The sequence below is a fragment of the Pan paniscus genome, chromosome 5, assembly GCF_029289425.2.
Source record: "Pan paniscus chromosome 5, NHGRI_mPanPan1-v2.0_pri, whole genome shotgun sequence".
NCBI classification, from domain to species: Eukaryota; Metazoa; Chordata; class Mammalia; order Primates; family Hominidae; genus Pan; species Pan paniscus.
The window spans coordinates 157,312,415-157,337,260 of NC_073254.2; the positions used below are offsets into that span (position 1 = coordinate 157,312,415).

General features: G+C 39.1%; 1 long non-coding RNA gene across 1 annotated transcript in view; it reads left to right on the forward strand.

Annotated features, from left to right (window-relative positions):
- The window catches only part of LOC117980715 (uncharacterized), a 178,801-nt gene that overhangs the window by 125,670 nt on the left and 28,285 nt on the right, over nucleotides 1-24,846 (forward strand). Inside the window, exon 3 of the long non-coding RNA XR_004672193.3 lies at nucleotides 9,934-10,037. This is a non-coding gene — a long non-coding RNA (uncharacterized LOC117980715). The remainder of the gene's footprint in view (nucleotides 1-9,933; nucleotides 10,038-24,846) is intronic.

Here is a 24,846-nt window from a genome sequence, read left to right on the forward strand (position 1 = left end):
GTGTGAAGTCACCGAAGGAATGATTGTATTTTTAAGGCTATTTTAAAAGAGAATTTTACCCTGAAGATGGGTACATCTAATAAGTCTCAAGAAAAAATTAATTATAAAAAGGACTGTATTAGCCAGTTGTTAATTTGTTAAATTGAGATCATTGTTAAATGCATTTATGCTGACATTTTCACTGGCAAAGTCTTAGCTATAAGAAATACAGTAGTAGGTGCATTAGATTTTTTTGACACATCTCTATGCAGATTAATATATATGACTCAAGTATTATGCTTTTAGCTTGTCGAAGAATCATACTAAACTACTTATAGTTTTTGTTACATCTGAGCTGGTAATAATTTGTATAAAATATGTATAAGGGAATAAACTGAAATGTTAAAAGAGTAAATCTAAAGCCACAGGAATGATGAAAGTGCAGGGCAACCTATTTATGTGTGTATAAAAATAGTTTTCTTTTTATTACTTCCTTATTACCTATAAAAGACACCTATTTGGATATATACTTATTTAATCTTAGCTTAAATAAAGGAAATCAGATTCCTATGTTATTGTCTTTGCTGCTTATGTTTACTCCAACTTGTATTCTCCAGATTTCTTGAGATTTCTCAAACCTCTGACAAAGTCTACCCATATACGACAAGGACAGAAACCTTCTTTCCACTGAGCAGGCTAAGCAGAGAACAGACACCAACAGCGTGGTTGAGGTTTGCTGAATGTAGGGATCAGGGCTTGGGGTAGCAGAACCCAGTGGGGTTGGGGGTATGTTGGTTGTGCCGCAGTGGTCATGTCAGTATCCAGGTCAGCTCTGTGGAACGCTCAGAGCCTGGGAGGCTGGACAGTCTTCTTCCTGGTGTGTCTGGGGTTGGTGGTCCAAGATTAAAATCGAGGCAGCTCAGGCACAGGGTGAGCACCCTTGCTTTTCCTGATTAGTCCTTCCTGAGCATCCTCCTCTCCTACAGTGCCCCATATAGCAGGCTGAATCTCCTTGCACCTTACAGGAAGGAAACTTACTTCCCTGAGATCCTTCTTGGAGTTTCAACAGGAGATCCATACTTACATTCCCATGTATTCTCTGTGGGATGGGATTGCACAGGTGGTGGATAACTGGGCCAACCTGAGAACACAACCAGAAACCAATCACGTGTCAGGGGACTCCTCTCTTTCCTTTTGGGCACATGCCTTTTCTCTTCTGAATTGCCAAGGAAGGCTGGAAGTACGTACTTTGAGGATGCCCATACATAAAACATTTGATAGACTGAAAGTCAAAAGGAGACAGATAAAAGAGTCTGGTAGGGTAGAAAAGAAAGCTGCCAAAGGAACTTCCAAGGTTCAATTTCTTTCCTCTTAGATATGTGACTCTGTGGTGTACACAACCTTAAGGCATAATTTCTGGCCCAAAAGCAAAGAGGAAGCGATTCTGCTTTTGTAGTGTGGAGGTGAACACTAGCTGTGCCAGAATGTCCTTGAAAATACCTTCTGTATTTTACACAGGGGAAGAAGGAACAGAAGATGAATCACCTATGACGTTCCTTGTCTGCAGCAGAAAGAGAAAGTGATTTATTAGCTTTTTATTCCAATTTATAGAAAGGTAGGAAAAATAAATTTGATGAGAATACCTGGAGCATACTAATTAAGCAAGTCTATAATTTCCCAAGCTGTCCTCTATTGGCTCTTTTTATGAAAGTGTTCCTTTCATACCAATGCAACCTCTCACAATAAAGCAGGATTTCTAGTCAAAACGTTTGTCCGCTGTGATGCTGACAGCTGCCCAGTGGGATGGGGTCATATAACAGCACTGCAGGCATCCAAGGGACATCGGTTTTCGACCCCTGTGTCAACCTCTAGAGTTCCCAGGGTCGGGTCAGCATCCTAAGGACGCCTGTGGTCTCATTCTGGGACACCTCTGGGATATCCCGCAGAAGAAGGGAATTCTTTGCCAAAAGCGTTCCCAGCCCCATTTTGTGGCTTGCTTTGTAGCATCATACTGGGGAGCATAAAAACAAAAATGGCTGGGGAGTGGAGGCTGGGGCAGAGACTGTCAAATCATCGAGAAGCCTGGAAAAGACAGGCTTCCTCTCTGGTACAGCGTTGATGGGAATTAGGATTCCTACTGGAGGAGTTTGAGATAAAGGATGCCTTCTTTATGCATCCCACGAACGGGATCCCTGGGCCACACAGATTGCACATCCATGTTGCGGCCTTTTATATTTCAGCCATTTGGCATACACTGGATTCTAAACCTTAAGGGATATGCAAACCATGACATTAATATGTCACTCTTCTGGGGTCAGATTTAAGGAAACCTTGTGCTCCAGGATGGCATCAAAGTAAGAGACCACGTGTTCCCAAAGTGATTTTTATAAATCCCTTGCCCTAGATCTATGCACTAGAGCTATGTAGTTTCATAAAAACTATACCCAAAGCTTACTGCCTGTTAGGTTGGATACATTTTCCTGGTCACAAGCAACACCAAAGAAAGAGACCTGAAGTGTAAGGAAAACTATTAAAGGACAGGTGATGTGACAACTGATTCAACATTCTGTTAGAAAGAAGGGGAAATTCAGGACAGAATTATTATCCTGCATTAAAAAATACAAGTTTCCAAGTCACCAGGATAAGTTTAAATAATATCACTATGTCCAATATCCTCTGCTTAAGAAGGCAGGAGTGTAAAATATATATTTAAAGCAAATTTCCATGAAAAAGGGGAAAAACAGCTTTTTGCATAAGTGGTGAAATTTACGTTATTGTACAGTGTGCTTGTGTAGAATATATAAATCTCTAAGGATGGATAATAAAACATTGGGCTTGGGTATATATACTTGGGAATTTTTACTGCTTATTATGTTTACTTACTTATTTTCAGAATGAATTATATAATGTTACTAAATTATAGTAAATAGTACATTTAGTAAATTATATATAAAGTTACTAAAAATGGTAGTCATCAGCCTACTAAATAGTGCACAGATAACTCTGCTCTTATGAGACAGCAGAGAGAATCTATCCCCTCTTATGAGAGCAAATGCTTGTCTTCTGGGGGTGACAGTGAGCTTGGCTTTCTTACTCATTGAAGAGCCTTTGGGAGCCCCTGTACCAACCCTGCCTCAAAAAGAAAGGCTTCCAGGACGAAAGGCTCCCCCCACCAAGGATAATTTCAATTTTTAGTTCTCAAAACTTGAAAAAGACCTTTTCAAAGTACACTATTTTAAAATAAAATCATTAGAGAAATAAATGTTTTTATAAATCACTGTTCTATTAATCTTGTTAACAGCAGTGGCTAATGTGTATGAAAAGAAGATGAAATTCCCTCATATATCTCTTGGCCAGCTACGTTTTACATATGACAGAGATTTTAAGGGTACACTTTTTGTTTGTTTGTTTGTTTTTTAAGTCAAGTCACATTGTTTATGCCCTGGAACTTGACATGGAAGTTATTGTACTACATAAATACTGTTCACCTGGTAGAGCTTATCTACCTATGTAGGCTCATTTAACATACATTTACTCTTCTAATTCTGATGATTTCCATGGGACTTTGAGAATCTGTTTACTAGACTGAGTGTGCAATGTGCATATTTATTCACACAAAATAAAGACACATTTGTCCTGTCGATGTGTTACATCTGTCAAAATCATCCACTGATTCCAGCCCTCGGTTTGAAATGTGAAGTCTGGTTGTTGTGCATGATCCTAGATAATGTATAGGGAAAGGAGGGCATCAGTTGCATCTAGGAGTGACCTAAATTTGAGACATCAAAAACTCTGACTTATAGTAACTAGAACATAGCATCTTGAAAACAGTAGCAGCACGAAAGTGACAAGCTAGCATATAAACAAGCAGGCAAAGTGAAGGAATAAACTAAAATATAAATCTACATGATATTTAACATGGAGACCATATCAAATCCTTAGGTTTGCTTCAAATCCATGTAAGTTACCTTATTGGTTTGCATCTTTATCGGGTCTTTCCTCACTCTCTTCTGCTTTATGTCAGTCATAAAGGCAGGTCCTAAGACTTTCTCATTACCTGTGTGGTATAGTTCCTCTGTATTTGAGGATTCTGCATCTGTGAACTGAACCAACCTCAGATCAAAAATATTTGGAAAAAAAACAATGCAAGGGCTGAGTGTGGTGGCTCATGCTTGTAATCCTAGCATTTTGAGAGGCGGAGGCAGGTGGATCACTTGACTCCACGAGTTTGAGACCAGCCTAGCCAACATGGCAAAACGCTGTCTCTACTAAAAATACAAAAATTAGCCAGGTGTGGTGGCGTGCACCTGTAATCCCAGCATTTTGAGAGGCTGAAGCAGGTGGGTCACTTGACTCCACGAGTTTGAGACCAGCCTGGCCAACATGGCGAAACCCTATCTCTACTAAAAATACAAAAATTAGCCAGGTGTGGTGGTGTGCACCTGTAATCACAGCATTTTGAGAGGCTGAGGCAGGAGGATTGCTTAAATTCAGGAGGTGGAGGTTGCAGTGAGCTCAGATCATGCCGCTGCACTCCAGCCTGGGTGACAGAGCAAAATTTCATCTCAAAAAAAAAAAAAAAATTAAAATGACAGTACAACAATAAAAGTAATATAAATTTAAAAATCAGTACAGCACTAGAACTATTTACTTAGCATTTACATTGCATTAGGTATTATAAGTAATCTACAGATGATTAAAAATATACAAGAGAATGTACGTAGGTTATATGCAAATAGTACACCATTTTATATCAGGGACTTGAGCATCCTCAGATTTTGGTATGTATGGGGAGGGCAAGGATAGACCCAATTCCCCATAGATACCAAGGGACGACTGTACTCAGGGTCAGATATTTTCTATGCAGCTGTCATCTTATTTTTAGTTGGTTTACGAATGCTCTTTAAAGAAGATTTTCCTAGACTTCCTAATAACCAACCCCTCCACAGCCAATTAAAAGAGACCATGGGGGCATGAGCATTTATTTTAGATCTGGAGGCACTCCGAGGAATTCATCTGTTTTCAGCTTCTGCTTTTTGCTCAGAGAGGTCATATATACCCATTTTATGGATTTAGTTGAGGCTCAAGGAGACAGAGAGCAAAAGGAAGCAGAGTGGGCGCATACCACATTTTAGGCCTTTTCTCTGCTTGTGTCATTACTGATTTCTTGTAGTTCTCTTTATTATTTTAGAGATACTAATTTTAAATCTTCCCATGAGAACAATCTTTGTAAAATGGGGATAATAACTATATCTGTCTGACAAAGCTGTTGTGGATTAAAGGATTTATGTAAACCTCAGTGCCTGTCTGTTACTCTAATGTTATTGTGGGGCCATGAGCTGCACTTTTAGGGCAGAGAGAAACAATGAAATTTGGCTCATTTAAAATACAGCTTTTAAGTTAGAAGGAATCTTAAAAATAAAACATTCTACTTTACTGTTTTGTAGCTAAAGAAACTAAGGCCGAGAGAGGAAGATTACCCAGCTAGACAGGGATGAGCATGAGATAAGCTCCCAAATCGCCTCTTTACTAGTTCAAGTCTTCTTTCACTCTGTTAGAAAATGCTTATGTTTTTTTAATCCAGTATATTTAGCTATGTACATATACTGTAAGACACCCTTGGGAAATAAGTTGCATTCTTTAGCAAAAGCCTTTACCTCTGGGACCACAAGCACTGGATTGAGCAAAGGGCTTCTGCAGGACAGTTAAATGCAGCCACTGTTCTTTCTGACTATGTCTCAGAGAACCCAGTGTGCACCTTCTCTGTATCAGAGACTGGACCTCCGAGCTAGACACAGCCACTATTTCCCTAGCCTCCAGATAGAGCTCTTCACCATGAATAATATGCATTTCTTAATGAAGACTAAACATCCATCAGCACTGGAATCTCTTCAATATCACACAATGAATCAAGTATCTGGATTCTAGGAGCAGAAGGAAGTGTGTTTGCATGTAGGCATCATAAGATTAAGGAGAGAGTACATACACTTGGGAGTGAGAAAATAGGCTAAACAGAGGAGTATGAGAAAATTAGCTCAGGTGATTTCATGTGAACATCTGCAGAAATTGCTAATGGGCACTGTGTCTAATTAAATCCACTAGACATATGCATGCCTGTTATCTGTGGAATGGTGTTCTTCCCGAAGCTGCACCTGTTGCTAGCAGGGATAGATTTCCATTCTATCACACGTAATGTCAAAAGGGTTCTAGGGAGAAAAATTCGAGGCTCCAGTCGGCTTCACTTAGAGACAAGTACATCAGTGGTATGAGAGAGCCACACTCGGGACTCAAATACAGACTGAAAGCAGATACACTGAGACTTCACCATTCTCCAAACCACCTCTCCCGAGCTCCTCACGATTCTGACGGAGACAGTAGGCTTCTGGTTAGTGTAGATTTTAGAAACCAACACTGTGAACCAGATTTCAAAGACAGCATTTAACTGATTAAATGCTGGCTTGAACACAAGGCAAAGACAAACACAGGACAAAATGTTTAAGTTCATGTCAGCCTTCATTTGTATACAAATGTCTATTGTGCAAATAACAAATGATCTTTGTACATCAGAACAGGCTGTTTTTGGCAGATGTTCCCTTGGTTATCTCACAATGGGTCAGTCCTTAGTTTGTGTGTAGCTATGTTCCAAGCTGTTCCTTTGATTTTTCTCCTCACTAATTAACAGTCTCCCCAGTTTAGTGGGTACTGATGTTCCACCCAGTCCATTGGATTTTCAGTGGATACAAATTGCGTTGAAGAAGCAGCAGGGCACAGAGATTAATAATGCTGTCTCTGGAGTCATCCCAGCTCCTTGTTTACTAGCTAGTTACTCAGTTCTTTAGGCCTCAGTTTCCTCATCTGTAAGGTAGCAATAACAGTGGCACCACCTCACAGGGTTCTTGTGCCAGTTAAATGAAGCAAGTCTTATCAAGTGCTTAGAGTTGTACTTGGCAAAGTGGAAATGCCCATCAATGTTAGATTTCTTTTTCGAGACAGGACCTTGCTTTGTTGCCTAGGCTGGAGTGAAGTGGCGTGATCATAGCTCACTGCAGCCTCGAACTCCCAGGCACAGGCAATACTGCCTCAGCCTCCCAAGTAGCTAGGACTACAGACACATGCCACCACACTCAGCTAATTTTTAAATTTTTTGTAGAGATAGGGTCTTGCTATGTTGCCCAGACTGGTCTTGAACTCCTGGCCTCAAGCAATCCTCCTGCCTCAACCTCCTAAAGCCCTGGAATTACAGGTGTGAGCTACCATGTCTGGCCAAATGTCAAATATTTTTATTCATTATTACTGAACAAGCTATCTCCAGCAAATAACAACTGCAGTTCAGTGCACAGATTTGTCTTAAAAAGGAGAAAAATGGGCCAGGTGCAGTGGCTCACACCTGTAATCTCAGCACTTTGGGAGGCTGAGGCAGGTGGATCACCTGAGGTCGGGAGTTCAAGACCAGCCTGACCAACACGGAGAAACTCCGTCTCTACTAAAAGTATAAAATTAGCCGGGTGTGGTGGTGCATGCCTATAATCCCAGCTACTCAGGAGGCTGAGGCAGGAGAATTGCTTGAACCTGGGAGGCAGAGGTTGCGGTGAGCTGAGATAATGCCATTGCATTCCAGCCTAGGCAACAAGAGTGAAACTCCATCTCAAAAAAAAAAAGGAAGAAGAAAAATGTAGATTAAAAATTAAACCTGAGGCTGAATAGACCTAATTAAAGACCTATAATATTATATAGTCATAATGTTATTTACCTCAGTTCTATATACCAGTAGTCACTTTATCACTTCCATTACCTGTCCCCCCACTGGCAGGTATATGTCCATGGGCTCATGTGATCTGGTGAATTAAAAACTAGGTTGATAGACAGAGAAAAGTTGTGTTCTTGGCTAGATTTCCCACTAATTCTGTAAAAATATACATGTCACTACTGCTTACTTACATTTTCAGATAATGATATGATAACAAGGAAATATTTCAAATCTAGTGTCTCTCACTCATAGTATAATGAGAAAATTCTAGAAAGCAGATCTTTGAGGGGAAGACGGGGTGGAAAACAGACAATGAGTGGAGGCTGAGATACCCAGCTCCTCTATCGGGTATGTCTCTAGCTGCTTGCTTCTTGCTTCTCCTTTCCTTGTGTCTGCAAACACCACCCCAGAGTGACGTAACCAAGGTTGATGAGGTCAGGATGTGATGTATTTGTGGTTTTAACTGGAGTTGTGGAATCTAAGGATACTGCGTATGGAGATAGTCTTGCAGAGGACTTCTGCAATAGCAATAACTCCAAGGGTGGAGAAGTATTCTGTGTAGTAGATGCATGAAATCACTGTTATTGGCATTGGCCTCTCCATAGGACTTTTTGTTTTGTTTTTTGTTTTCTTAAGACAAGGTCTTACTCTGTCACCCAGGCTGGGGTGCAGTGGCATGATCGTGGCTCACTGCAACCTCTGCCTCCCAGGCTCAGGTGATCCTCCCACTTCAGCCTCCTGAGTAGCTGGGACTACAGGCATGCATCATGATACTTGACTAATGTTTTGTATTTTTTGTACAGATGGGGTTTTGCTATGTTGCCCGGGCTGGTCTCAAACTCCTGGGCTCAAGCGATCCACCTGCCTTGGCCTCTCAAAATGCTGGGATTGCAGGCATGAGCCGCCATGGCTTGTCTCCAAAAGACTTTTTAATAGACACTTTCCTATATTTTTCTCTTCACCTGCTTTTATTTCAGCTATATTGATATCTAAATGCTGATTAAAACACAATCATTTAAAACACAATGTGCTATTTCTGCCACAATGTATTTGAATTTGTATTCTCAGTATGTATTTAAAATTATTATCCTTTTATTTAACATAATTTATTCAATTAGACTTGTAAATAACATTTTTATGGTGTTTTAAATGAATATATTGGTCTATTTCTGTGAGGCATTTGGAATATCTATAAAGTGTGATGTTAGATAGAAAAGCCAGCACTAAATAAACATTCACATTCACATTGCTTCTCTATCATGTCCGAGAAATTTAATCTCAAATTAGCCCCTATGGAGTAAAAGTCTGTGTAAACAGATGGACTTTGCACCTTGCCGCAAAGGTCAGCTGACGACAGCACTGTGAGTTTGGCAGCAAATCCCTTAGTCAGAGAAGGACCTTCCCATAAGAAAAACTTCGTCTTTATTTCAGTTCTCATGACATGAATGGGAGTCGGCTTCCATCACAGACTTGGCAGTCAGCGAGGCTTCCAGAGGATTCTATTAGCAATGATGATGATGATGGTTGAGATGGTGCAAAGCCCTTTATACTTTTCTGAGGCTCTTTCACAGGCCTTGTGAAAAGTTCTCACCATTTAACCTTAAAACACCATCAGATAAGAAATGTATATATGCAAAGTATTTTTTTTCCAGGAAAAGAAAATAGATGTAATTCAATCTGGGTTCTTAAATTTTTCAGATCTAAATGAACTTTAAAATATGCTTGGATATATCTCTGAGGAATATAACCTTAACATTTTTCAGTGTTCAACCTAGACTAATAATAATATCAGCAACTCTGGTTTGGGGATCACAGAACTCACAAACCATTCACATCTGGCACATTTCATACCCCTTTCCTGATTCTACTGTAAGAATAGTCAACAGGAAATACGTTCACCATAAATGACTGTGAGGCAGTGATGCATGCTGCAGCTTCATTCTTCTGGGGGAGTCTGAGTTTCCACCATAAGAAAAGTCAGAGATGTAGTTATTTCCTGTCTTCCTCTTCACTGAATCCTTGGACAGTACCCATTTTATGTTCTTAAGTGAAAATGCTTTCTTCACTGTGTGTCCGAAAGTGTACGAAGTATGTTTCTGAACACAGTGCCTATTGGATCTTCTCTACAATCATAGTAGAGCTCAAAAGAACTTTGTTCAGGGTCCAGCTAATTTTCTTTTTCTTTTTCTTTTTTTCCTGCCCCACAGCTATTGTTGGAGTGTCATATGGGCATCTCTCTCATCTCCCAGATCGATGGCATCGTCTAGGACTTCCCACATAGACAAGATAAACGAAAGGCTTCCATGGACAGGTATGTAACTGTGGAGACAGCAGCGCTGCAGAAGAGGCCTCCTGATCAGAAAGAATGTCTGTCCCACAGTCGACTCTCTGGCTCTGCAGTCACCTTTGACATGACTTGCTGAATAGGAGTTTGTTTTCCAATTTCCATGGTTCAGCCATAGGCCATGCAAAGTAAATACTAGTAAATGAGCAACAGTAGGTTCAAAGGAACATAAGACTAGAGTCCCTCCTCCTTTTGAAGACAGTTTGGGTAGCATTCACATGTGAATCAATCTGTTTGGGGTCTTTGAAGTGACTTTGATTAAGAGTTGTGGCCCAATAGTAGTGAAACGGGCAGGGCCATCAAAAGAATTGGCAGTTCCAATATGGACACTCAGCCTGTGCTCCACAGCCAGAGAGAGCCCCAGGTGATACCCATACACAGAGCGGTTTTAGCCTTGGAAAAACAAGTCAGAAACTCACTATGCAGGGAGGTTTGCATGGAAAGGGGTTTCGTTTGAAGTAAAGAAAATATACCATAAGACTTCATATCCCTACAGATCAGCTATGAATTAAATTAATTCACAGAATGTTAGACTTCTTCATAGTGCTCTTTAGTAAGCACAAAACACCTTTCTTTTTTTAAAAAACAAACACTTTATGTATTTTCAAAGGCACAATTTATCTGTTTATGAATAAAACAAAAACAATTAATGTCCCAAAATTTCAGGAACCACATAAAATCAAATGCAGTTCACTAAATTCTCCTTGATTATATTAAAAATGTTAAAATTAACAAATACTTAAATTTGGTAGGCTTCCCAGAATGCAAACATCTTTTGGAATAAGAAGAAAAAAAATAATTTATGGAAAGACTAGGATTTCTGCCTACCTTCACTTCAGCAGAGGAATAAAAATAATTCAAGAGCCCATTTCTTTGCTTTTTGTGTTTCAATTAACTATAAAATGTGCATCTGTCTTACTCATGTATTGTGACTTATTTTTCTCCTTACTTTATGTTCTCCTTCACTGCCTACTGCTACATATTGTGGAATTAGCTTTTCGTTCTCAAACAAACATAGATTAACTCTGGAAGCCAAACGAAAGGAAATATTTGAAATCAGAAGTATAGTTGGCATAGTGGAAAGATAGGCTTTAGGGTCAGACAAAAATTAATAAGTGACCTAGGTCAGTTGCCCCACTTTTAAACCTTAGTCTCAGCATATAAAAATTGGGAACATAATACTTCTTACTGAGTTGCTATGAAGATTAGATATTTTAAAAAGCAAATGATAAGCTACGCACTTAGATGTTCAAAAATGGTAGTGTTAATTTTACAGCATTTCTATTTGCTGATTTTCTGATTTCATCAGCTCTACTGTCAGTTACTTTAGACTGGTGCTATTTTGTCCTGGGGCAACATTATATTTTATAGTTCCAGTTTTCATGGAATTTTTATCATAAATGCAAAATGTGCATAAATGATTTTAAACTTAATTTTTTCTTAGGATGGTAATTTGTACTATTAATGGTGATGATGAATTTTTTTAGAACAGTAATTTAAAAGGGATATGGAAAGAGCAGGACTACATAATTATTGGCTTAAATTACAATGAGAACAAACATATCCCATGTTTAAATTGTTACCTAGTTTGATCCAGAAGGAAAAGGAAATCTCTAGCCAGTACGGGAAAAGTCTCTTTTGCTGTGCTGTAGATATCTACAATTCATAATACTCTTCAGGCCTAAACTACTCCTATGGTGCCATTTCTGGCTTAGACTCTGGTGCTTTTAATGGATGTCCAAGCAGAACAAATCTGCAGTCACCAGCAAATTTTATTATCTAAACATGGAAAGATTTGTCCACATTATAAGAAAACAGATTTTTTTTTAGTAATCTCTAGGAGAGTCTGAGGGCCCCAAAGGATTATTACTATAAATAACCCTATAACTACTGAAAAAGATTTATATATGTATATGGCAAGATGCTTTCCATCCAGATGCTGAAGTTTGGTCCTTCTGAGTCCACCAAGGTGTGAGCTGGCAGAGGAGGTGGCTAAAGTCCTGAGACCTAGATGAAAGGGTTAATAGCTGCACTCTTACATTGAATTTGTGAAGGGTGAGAAAACTTAGGAAACGAGATTTTTTTCTGAGAATAATATGCCAAGTGAAGCCACGATGGCACGTGTATGCCATGAGTGCTGCTAGGATCTCTTCCCTACATTTCGGCTTGTCAGTTTGTCCTAATTAATCCCAACCAATGGATACCTTCAAGCACATGAATGTGGAACATGTCAAAGACTAATTATCTTGGGCCCTAACACTGTCTTCCTGCCAAACCTAAGTCTTTCCTCTACGGAATTAAAAATACTGTCTGTAATTCACAAAACCCTATTAGAAAACTTTTGATTCATTAAAGATGGGAATAATACTTTTATTTTTAATGTCCATTATATCTACATACTTCTGAATGTTAAAAAGGGTCTAGTTTCTTCTTCTACCCTGATACTTGTTTTTAAAAAAAAAAAACAAAAAAACAAAATATTCCAAGTTGCCATTAAAAGTTCAGAAGGAAAAGGTAAGACAATCAGAAGAAAACATCCTTTACACATTTTACTGCTGAAGTGAAGATTTCAGGAAACTCTTGATTTGGCAGAGACTAGAGTGGGGTAAGTTCATGAAAACAACGTTTAGAGAAAAACGCTGGCGAAGCAAGGATGAGAAGAAAGAGACCCAAAGGAGTAATTCCTTCTCAGGAAGACAAGAAAGGGGAATTAGGAGAGAGATTTTTTGGAATATGAGGCTTGCTGTCATCTCCTAAAACCAAGAAATAAAAAAAAAATTTAAAAAATGGGGAAAGTCTCTTCAGGAGGAGGAAAGACGAGAGAGTACCCTGCCAGGTAGGGCCACCTCACAGTGGTGACTTGTTCCAGTCATTATCTATAAAAAATGAAAAAACCATTTTGTTTTACTTTTGTTCATCTGTTTCATTAGCTCAGATAATATTTGTATTAGAGTTTTATTTGGCAATCACAGTCACTATTTATACTAATTGGCAACCATTCATACTTAATGGAAACCTAAGTAATATTTGCTGCTAAAGCAAACATTATAATAAACTAATCTCTGATTCCAATGATTCTTGATAATTCTGGCTTTGTAAGATCATGTTTGAATTTAAAACATTTGACTGTGACCTCCATCCCCTAATGTGCTGTGCTGATTATATTTGATTTCATCTTTGGTTCCAATGTGGCTTCCCTCTGATAGTGTAACAATCATCATAATACATCTTACTTCGTATAATACCTCTTTATAGTTTACAAAGTGATCTCACATGTGTTATTTTTACAACGAGAGGTAATATACTGATTTTATAGATAAGTAAACCGAGGCACAAAAATAAGTGACAAAGATAATCAAAGCCAGGCTTTCTGACTCCAAATCTAATAGTTATACCACCAACTAGTGTACAAATTAAATGCACTGAATGTGATACATGCCTTCCATAAATCTGCAGAAAGATGTAATGGTGACTGTCATTGGTATGGAGTGTGTAGAGCTGAATCACAGCATCCTAGATGTCTTTCTAAAATGTATCCTAAAAATGACTCCACGGGTTGAGAAGGGCTACCACCCTCCAATGCTTGAATGTTGTGACACCACTGATTGACACAAACCCAGCTCAGGCCTCAGGAAGAGTAGGGGGAGACAAGCCAAGTCACAATCCAAATTAGCGCAGCCGCTCCTGCAGCAAGGGGAACACAATGTGGTCTTTGACTAACCTTTCAATGCCCTGTGTAGCTTGAGCCCTGAGGGCGGTGCCGAGCTGACAGCCTGGAACATTGACCAACACGCTGCAACTGACGTGTAAATCACCCTCAGACTAGGGGTCCCGAATCTGGAAAAGGAAATGTCATCTTTGGACTTTGCCTATCATGTGTTTATGCACGAACAGTCCTTTCAAGTGCCTCTCTCCACCTTTGCAGACAAGTGGCATAATGCAGGTAGAGATCACATTTTTGGAGTTTATTCCTAAGACTGGCTGTTAGTTTTTATAAACATTCCTTTTATCTGAAATTTAACCATAATTTTTTTTCTTAAAATGCCATATCTTCCTATATTTAGAGGGCAGGATGCCGAGTCCATATCTACTCAATATATCAAATATTTTCAGTAAGCCAGGAATTAGAGCTTCCTTTTGTAATCAACAAAACTCCTGGTAACTTCATCTTTACTAACGGCCTCATCCTTTCCTGCCATTTCTTTGTTTGCTTGTTTAATAATTTGGTAGTACTGCTGTTGCCTTGCTTCCTGGCACCACTAGCCTGTCTGGGCATGATCTTTCTTTCCCCTCTTCCAATTACTGGCCTCTGTTTGCCTCAAAGAGCCCACTTGTTAGGCACCACCTTCCCAACCCCTCTAAGCCACTGCTTACTTGGATTGTGAGCTGTCGGCCCTTGTTGCCGGCTTCTGATATCACACCTACTGGCCAGGCTGAAATTCCTCCCTGCATCCTCTGCAGCTGCCACTCTCAGAGCCATTCCTCCTAGATCCCACATGTGCATTCCAGGGCCTCTCAGTTGGCATCTTCGCCATGCGGGCAATTTGGTCAAGTCATTGTAGCATCCTGAGACATTCACTCTATCCATATAATTTATGCACTGGCCATTTCTTGTCCTTTGAGAAATACCACTGATTGTCACTAGTGAGTGGGAGAAGTGGAACTAAAAGCCAGCCACACTGGGTAGTAACTTATAAGCAGTTCTTGAAAATATTAACAAGATGACATCAAACTTTATGTCAAAAATGAAGCATTTTGTCTCTCCTATTTTCATTCCTATTAACATGGCCAATCAAGAGTTATCAGTACCTTAAATGTGTATATGAATTTCCTGAGTATTTTTAATTCAATTCGTCTAGGGTCGGGACTGAAATTCTGCATTTCTTTTTTTTTTTAAAAAAAATAGGCCAGGCGCAGTGGTTCACGCCTGTAATCCCAGCACTTTGGGAGGCCAAGGCGGGCAGTTCACGAGGTCAGAAGATTGAGACCATCCTGGCCAACATGGTGAAACCCTGTCTCTATTAAAAATACAAAAATTAGCTGGGTGTAGCAGCGGGCACCTGTAATGCATGTTACTTTATAGGATTGGCAGAGCAAAGAGCAAGAGGGGACAGATATGGCAAAGGAAATATAATTCAGATTCTTCTGATAATTTATAAATATCTGGTAGAAATACAAGTTATACTACTAGAATTCCAATTATATTTTAGGAATTCTTATTAATTTAAAACCAATAGACTATCCAAATAAATTAAATTAAATGTGAACTTAATTTTGATTTTTGTTTTCCTTAGTTTGTAAGATATAGATGATTTCCAAAAGTGTAATTTGTGAATGAGGTACTAGAGTGTTCTCTTAAAAATAATTGTTTGCTTAACAGAATTTAGAATGGAATTGTGAATGAATAAAAACCACACTGGGACCAAAGTCATCAAGAAACTAAGTACAGCTATGGGAATTTCATTGTACCCTTGAGGGGCCTCCTTTTAAGACCACACAGGCCAAGTTAGCTAACCACCCCCTGCCAAGAGTGGAAGAGCTTTTCACTAACAACGGCAAATATTACTTAAAATATTGAGAACATTTAACATGAAAAACAATTTCCAAAGAAGCAAGAGTTCCCGTTGCTGCTGCAAAAAGCAATGCTTTTAGTTAAATGAAATAATCCTATTATATCATTTCTTAATATTGTATTTAGTTTTCAGAGGCAGATGCAGTATGCTTTGAAATTAAGATCATTGAATAGATCTTTACATGGCAGGCCATTTAGCTAGGGGCCAGGAATATAGGGTGAACAATACACACGTAATCCTTGCCTTCATTGAGATTTCAGACTGCATTGACTTTTTTATTCCTACTAGATGTGTTTTCCATTGTGATCCCCCTCCCCAATTCAGTTTTGAGTACAAAACTGAATCTTGAACCCTGAGCCAAACTTTTTTAAAAAAGTGCACAAATGGAGTATTTGTAAATAATGCTATCAGTTGGAAAGATCATGCATCTTACACCTTTTATCAATAAAAATATGTTTATGTCTATGTATATGTATAAGCTAATGGCTTCTGCCTTTAAACCTACTTCTAATTTTTTTTTCTTATTTGTTTTGAGATAGAGTCTCACTCTGTCACCCAAGCTGGAGTGCAGTGGCACGATCTCAGCTCACTACACCCTCCGCCTTCCAGGTTCAAGCAATTCTCCTGCCTCAGCCTCTTGAGTAGCTGGGATTACAGGCACCTGCCACCAAGCCCAGCTAAATTTTGTATTTTTAGTAGAGACGGGGCTTCACCATCTTGGCTAGGCTGATCTCGAACTCCTGACCCCCAGTGATCTGCCCGCCTTGGCCTCCCAAAGTGCTGGGATTACAGGCGTGAGCCACCGTGCCCAGCTCCTACTTCTAAATTTTGTGCAACAAAATGCAGTGTAATTACTCACTTATAGGTCTGTCTCCTTAACGAGGCTGTACACTCATTGATAGATCCACTACAATCCATTGAGTTGCCAAGCCAGAAACTGGGCCTTCCTGGGTCTACCTAATCATGTTGATTGAATTTCGCAAACAACTTTCAAATCATCCCTTTTCAGGTCCTATAAATGTTCATCCAGGCAATTACTACAGCCTCCTCACTTGCTTCTTCTCTGGACAGTCCCCCACACTGCCCCTGATCTCTGACTTCCAATCTGACGTCTACAGTGCCCAAAGGAAGCTCTCTAAAACATCAATCGCTCTTGTCACTCCTCTGACATCTATAGTGCCCAGAGGAAGCTCTCTAAAACATCAATCACTCTTGTCACTCCTGGCTTCAGTGGATACTCATTACTATCAGGTTAAAATCCAAAGCTGTATACAAGTTCCATGAACACATAAATGTGAAAATGTTGCATTCTATGTACCTCCTTTGATTTACACTACATTTTAGTATATTAAATGTTCTGAGATGACCTGCAGTTATATAGGCTTCTCTAGTTTTGCTTAACCCAGTATATCTCAAATGCATTTAACTATGGAATTTTTTCCTCCTAGCATTAATAATTCCTATCAGCATCGCCCAATCCAGCATCCTCTGGGACATGCTAGAGTCCACTGGGTGATCTATGGCCAGCCAGGTCTGATTACAAAACTCTTGTGTTGGAACCCATAGGTGCCTTTCTGAGGGATGCCTGGTTTATCCTCCTCAGAGGGCCTGTGTTGAGCAGCTATGTTTTATTAAACACAGCTGATTCAACTTAAGGTTTTGGACTCGTAGGAGACTTTTAAAAATCATTGAGTATAATTCACTGATTTTACATTTGAAGGAAATAAGAGTCAGAGAGGGAGATACTCAAGATCACACAGATAATAAACTAGACAGGGAACTGCACAAAAATAACTTAGTGCAGAAAATACAGTGGCATTTTGGGGGAACAGGTGAGAAGAACATAAATAAAAAAATAAATTGGGAAAGTAAAACCAACAGCAAGCAGACTATCTAGAGCAGTGCTTTCTAATTGAAATATATTATGAGCTACAAATGCAAGCCACATGATGTAATTATAAATTTCTAGTAGCCAAAAACAGTAAAAATAACCAGAAAATTAATTTAAATAATTTATTTAACTCAACATATTCAAATTATTATTTCAATATGTAATCAATATTAAAAACTATTAATATGATATTTTATGTTCCCTTTTGGACTAAGTAATCAAAATCTAGTGTGTATTTCACACTTACAACATATATTAATTGGAACCAGCCACATTTGAAGTGCTCAGTAGCTAGTTAGTGGCTATAAGACATCAGAGATAGAACACATCCATCATTTCAGAATGTTCTATTGGGCAACATTGATTTAGAACAATGGTTCTTAACTGGGGGTGATTTCTTCATCCTAGGAAACATTTGGCAATGTCTGGGGAGATTTTTGGTTGTCACAGTTGAAGGGGAGACTGCTACTGGCATCTAGTGGGTAGAAGCCAGGGATGTGGCTAGACATCCTAAGAAGTTGTGATGCATAGGATGGCCCCCACAAGAACAAAAAATTGGCCCCAAATGTCAATAGTGCTGAGGTTAAGAAATCCTACTCTAGAGAATTGAGTGAGCTAATGAGAAATTATATTGTATTTTTTGTGAAAGCTCTCTTTCTCTCACTCACTTGACAAATATCAGTGAAGTTTCAAATACTGCCAGGTACTACGTTAGCGCTTTAGAAATAAAGACGTCAGGCCGGACGCGGTGGCTCGCGCCTGTAATCCCAGCACTTTGGGAGGCCGAGGCGGGCGGATCACGAGGTCAGGAGATCGAGACCACAGTGAAACCCCGTCTCTACTAAAAATACAAAAAAAAAATTAGCCGGGAGCGGTGGCGGGCGCCTGTAGTCCCAGCTACTCCGGAGGCTGAGGCAGGAGAATGGCGTGAACCCAGGAGGCGTAGCTTGCAGTGAGCCGACATCGTGCCACTGCACTCCATCCTGGGTGACAGAGCAAGACTCCGTCTCAAAAAAAAAAAAAAAAAAAAAAAAAAAAAGACAGGAGATAGAAATAAAGACGTCAAACATCACCAAACATGGTCACTGAATGCAATAGGTGTTATACTATATAAAGAGCTGAAACGGGGCAAAGGAAAGAGTCATCAACTTTGCTTATGTTTTTATCCACTACAGAGTTAACATAAAGTCTTATATAGAGATGAGTAAAAAGGAAAATAAAGGAAAGAAAACAAACAAACAAAATCAAGGCAAAACCAGAGGAATCGGAAGGAAAAAAGAAAAGAAAGACAATACACTAATTTGATAGACTGTGCAGGAAATCGAAAGGTAAGGCAGAGTGAGATGGAATCTAAGTAATATGTGGAGAAAACATAAGCCAGTGACATTATCCACTGCTGTCCATATTCAAATATTCAAATATTGCCCACTGTTTTCCCTCTCCTCTCTCGGTGGACATTCCTAAAGGACCCGCTCAGAGGCTACCTCCAACAATGAGTGTTCTATTTCTTTTTTCCTTTGAGAGTAAAAAGAGCTGATTTTCTGGAAGTATGTCAAGTTGCTCTCCACTGGGATTGGAAGGCAGGCTGATTGGAGATACAACGGGGTCAGTGTCTGGACAGCAATCTGTCATGAAGCAAAGCCTGTCATAGACAGCCCTGGAGATGTAGACAAAAAGGCCGGACTATTATTTTCCAGAGAGAGCCTTTAAAGCACCTTGGGGCCGAAGATCTGCACAGCCCTGGGCTTCCACGTTGGACCACCTGCCAGGAACTCTGCGTCAGGCTGACCTCTCCCACCCAATGTGAATAACTTCCGAGAGGTAGTCCCCACATAAGGGCAGGGGCTGCAAGCTGGCGAAGAAAGAGAAGAGATTTATAGCTCTAGAATATCTCTCCCTTTTGAAAATGAAATGGCACATTAGCGGGGGAGAGGGGCTTGGCTGAAAGGGCTTATCCCCAGGCATGACAAGTTCAACCTTCATTACCCAGTGCAACAGCTTGGGTCGGTCCAGGCCAGTCTGCCGAGGAAAGAAAGGATGGGTGTGTTTAGTAACAGACGAGAAGAGGCTCCCTCAAGACTTATTTGATCCATTTTTTAAAAGCCTTATCCCATATGATTTGTTCCCAAAAGATAGTGTTTGCCTGGGGGCCAGCACCACCACAGGCCAGAAATCATACCAGCATGGAACACTCCTGTTATGGCCTACTCTACAGTATACTAAAATTGGGAAAAGAACTCTATATACCATTTAAAAATATCCTCCCAATAAAGAGAGAACAAGTTTTTGTGTCTTTTGCGGTCTTTTTGATTCTTCCAATCTTGAAGAAATTGCTTAGAATCTTGAAAACCCTGATTATTCTTTTAACTACTAAAAAGGATCAGCTATTTTAAAAAAATAGGATAATGATGGCCTCTTTGATGTGGTTCCTGCATGAACATGGTTTACTTCCTGTCAAGTCATCTCTGCTTTTTGATGACTAGCAGGAAACTTTCACCATCAGAAAATACAGCATTCTTGGGGGATGGTGCCTTCTCTGAAGTTTTGAGGGACAAAGAGGAGCTCTAGGCAGAAAGACGGAGGTTAAATTCCAGAGTTCTACCACGACGTCTGGGTCTGCGGCTGGACCAGGAAAATCCATACACAATGAAAACACAGACACGGGAGATTTGCACAGCTTTTAACTTAGGTCAAAAAAACTTGTAATTTGTTAAGTAAGAGGGCACTAACACGTGCCATGTCACGCTAGATTTTCTTGAAAAATAAAAAAAATAACAAAGTTAAACTTTCAGTCAACCTGAAAATATTAGCTTTTTATGGGGGCAGGGCGGAACGAATGGAACAGCAGCGCCTTTTTTTTTGGATTGCCCATTTTCCAAATCTTCTCAGAGAAACACTGATAGGGGAATCAGGAAGACAGGAAATAGAAATAGGAAAACAAATATTGGAAATGTACTTATGAAAGATACGGCACAAGGAGAAAAGATAGGCCTCTGTTACTGGTGACCAAGGTATACAGTAGGACATAGTGATTGATAAATGTTTTTCTGAGATTGAAATTTGCAATGTTTTAATTGAAGGAGAAAAGTGCAAATGAATGAGAAGCATATGGTATGTTGTATGCAAAGCAGACTGAAGCAATATTTTATCATTTTAACTCTGCAATGGCAAATACTTTTCAGGAAGTATACATCACATGGTTTTGGGAAAAAAGAGGTTCTAATTATAGGAAATTTCACTCTTTAAACCGTAAAAGAACATTTTGAAGAAAAAAGAAAAGAAATCCTTGCCCACAAGCATGATAAGATCAAAGATCAGGATCCAGTAGACAAGATTCTTTGTGTTGGCCAAAATTTTATCCAAAAGGGTATGTAAGACGTTGTGAAAGATTTATTTATTTATTTTAGCATTATAAAATTACTTTATTATTTAGAATACTTGTCATATACAGCACATAATTTCTCAAAGGCGTTCCAAAAAAATCTGAATCCTATGTAATGTTAAAAAAGGTATGCAAATGAAATTGTTACATTCTATATTATATTTTTGAAGTGTCACTATGCATTAAATACCTGATAAAGATTTAAATACCTTAATAAAGATCTAGATCAATGTGACAATAAAGAACTGCATTGATCAACTATGGCTGTATTTGATCCAGCATTTCCCAGATATATTTGATTATGTGAATCTGTGTTTTTTTTTCCACCCATTGTGAGAGGTTTAAGAATGAGTTTCCTACCTGGATGTAATTACTCATTGCTTAGTACATGCTTTTGATTGAAATGTTTTCCTTTCTTTTACTAAATAAAAACGGCATCATAAAATTTTAAACGTTCCTTATCTGGTATTAAATTGTTCTGACTTCTTCCTTTTTATTGAGCAGGATTTTGTCAGAATAGGAAAGTCCTTTCTCCTCTGTGCATCTCCTTTCTGACCTTCAGCCAACAATCATCATGCTTTTTTAAAAAATTGATTTTTAAATGATAATGATAATAAAAACAAGGCCGAAGAAGATGATAGGATATTTAATGTCTTGTTTCCTGAGGTAGGTGGATACTGGTTTAAATCTGAAACAAACTCTAAACGTCTATCATTCATTCCTTCAATCACAATTTCCAATGTTCTATCTGGTCTCAGAACAGGAAAACAGGTCTAAAAAAATGTCAGTTCTACTGATGTCCTGGGTTTTATATTGAGACATAAGGGGTGGGGAAATGGGGGACCCACTAATAATCCTACGTTTTTACCCACATGAGGGTCCAGGGATTGTTTACTGTACTTAGCCTCGAACCTCTTCTCTCCCATGGTCTAGGCAGGAATGCGGAGGGAGTGCTGACCCCAGCGTCACACAAAGAGCCTTGGACAATAAAGAAGGTCGCCTCTTTCTATACAGACCTGCCTTTGTGCTCCGTGTGGGGCTTGATCTTTGCGGCCCAGAGCTCAGTAGATGCCAGGGAGATAGATGTGATGTGCTCGCCTCATCCCGGGCAGCAGCTGAGCAACTTTCACACAGGCAGGCAGGTACAGCCAGCCTAGTAACAGATGAGAACCCCTGGGGAGCCCGTGACTATGGAGGATGAAAAATCAAAAGAAACCATATTGGACACAGATACAAAGGGAGTCCCCCGCTCCTTTTCTCTCCTCCCTTGTTCGCTTTCTGTCCTTCCTTAGGAAACAGCAATGAATGTGGAAAGCTGGCTTCCCCCTGGAAGCGTTGTTCCTTGGAGGGCAGGGCCTCCAGATGCTGTTCTGTGCAAATCGTTCCTCCCTTTCCCGCCTGGGGGACAACGAGCTGTTCTTTACCCCATCTGCAAGTCCATTTTCTGTCTTTTCTGGATGGGAAAGGCAAATGAAGGGATAAAAAAATGTTCCAGAGAACGATTTCCTCTGCCTCACTCTGGGTGAGCGGAAGTGCCCTGGGGTTGCTGTCCCTGCCCACATCAGGATATCACTGTCCTGGGATTTGGAAGCAAGGCTCAGAAGTGAGTGCATAAAGTACCAATGAAAAGTTTTCAAAACACTAGATGTTTTCCGCAAATGTGAAAGTAGGTGGTGAAGGCATTTGAAAGGACTTAGGCCCCAAAATTATGTAACTACTTTTAATGTAATGTAACAAAATTGTGTATTTCACTGTTAAAGATGCCCACCTCCCCTTTTCCTATTTGCTTTAAAAATACTGCAATACAGTTTACAGTGATTTTTTTGTTTGTTTTTTTAATATTACCGTTTTGTGAGGTAAAATCAATTTTGTACAGCCTAGTCATATGACAAATATATAAATAAATAACAAAGAATGATAGCCCATTACCAGGATTCTAAGATAAGTAGTAACTGTGTGAACTCTTTCGGTGAGGTCAAACCATGGCTAAAATCTGTGTCAGTGAGAGTTCCTGGAATTTCCGTGTTGAGCATCTCAGTGCTCCTCATGCCTTCAGCCCACATTGACGTAAAAGAAAATTAGAACTAAAGCTCAGATAATATTAGTAAATTTGATATATGCCAGAATGGGTAAGAAGTATTTTTATAGTATTACCTGGCAATCATATATATTGCCTTATTACACACAAGTCTAACTAATATTCTGCTGAAGCAGGACCCATGGGTATTATATTTTTAAATGTAGGATGATCATACAAGTTTCGGATACTTCTGGTAGTATTATTAGTCTGTCATTTTATGCAGATGTTTCTTAAGAGGAGTCAATAACTTACCATTTAGAAATAAATTAATTCTTTAAAGGGAATCAATGCTTCCTTGTTCTAAAGTGAAAACACAAATAACACTCTCACTATGGATTGGCCTATATGCCCATCCACATGTATATATGATCCTGAAACTAACACAGCAGTACAGTGGTTTTGTGGGGACTTTTTTTTTCCTTCTTAGAGAACAAACAACTCTAGTTAACAAAAGAGCATTTAAGATAGTGGTAAATAAATCTCAATTCAGCTCCTGAATGCAATTAAGTAATAGTGGATGAATTTAGAAATACAAAGCATGGGATACATGTACTCCCTCCCACGTTCATGACAGGCATCATAATTAATCCTGACATTTTGTAGCTGGCTACAACTCAGAATCCATCTCAATAATACTCCAAGGGATCACCACTATGTAATCAAGCTGCCATATAAGATGACCTTCTATTTGCCACCCTTGGACTAGTTTCTTAATCTACTTGTGCCTTAGTTTCTTTATTAGAGAAATGATCACAAAGATTAGAGTCCTGTATGGAGACAGGATTGTGAATTTCTGGAATAGATTATCTAGGGATGATGATATATATCTTTTTTTGGAAAGTAAAAATAAAACATAATATCAGTAGAGAAGAGTTTCAGTTAAGTCCATCTAAAAATAAGTTAAATTGCACATAATATCTGAGGACCTATCCATTTTTAGAATTCCATCATGGCTGCCTCGCCTCCTCAAGAAATTATTACTCCTAATATCATTGGTAATTAAAATGTATAATAAGTCAGAGATTTAATACAAGTGGAGTTTCATAGGCAAAGAATACTTCTCTAAATACATTTATTTCATGAAGACAAGGTAAAGATACTATTGAGTCTCTTATTCAATGTTTTTCCTAAATAGCATATTCCTCTATAAGTCAAAATATGACTACTGGGATATCTAACACCTGGAATACTCTTCCTTTCTCCTCTCAGGTTTGCTCTTGTCTTATTTCAAGTCTTTGCTGAAGTATCAGCTCCTCAAAGACGCTTCTGTATTGCCTGATTTGAAGTAAATTGTCAACATTCCTGTGATTTTATCTCATAGCATCCTGTTCTTTCTCTTTACAACATTTACCACAAAAACTCCTATCTATCTATCTGTCTGTCTATCTATCTATCTATCTATCTATCTATCTATCTATCTATCTATCATCTATCTATCTTTCTTTCTTTCTATGCCTCTCATCTATTTCAGCTATCTCAACTTGTTTAGTAAGTTGTTTTTTCCAAAAGGGTAGGGACTATATTTTTGTTCACCACCTAAGGCCTTAACATATTCTAGAAGCCTTGGCTGTACACTAGACTCACCTATGAAACTTTTTAGAAATCTCAATGCACAGACCAAACCCCCCAAAAATTATTAATACATCAGAGAGGATGTGTATTAGTCTACTCATGCTGCCAGAACAAAATACCACAGACTGGGTTGCTTAAACACCAAAATGTATCTTCTCATAGTTCTGGAGGCTAGAAATCCAGGATCAAATGTACCATCAGGGCTGGTTTCTGGTGAGGCCTATCTCCTTGGCTTGTAGACAGCCATCGTCTCACTGTGTCCTTACACAGCCTCTTCT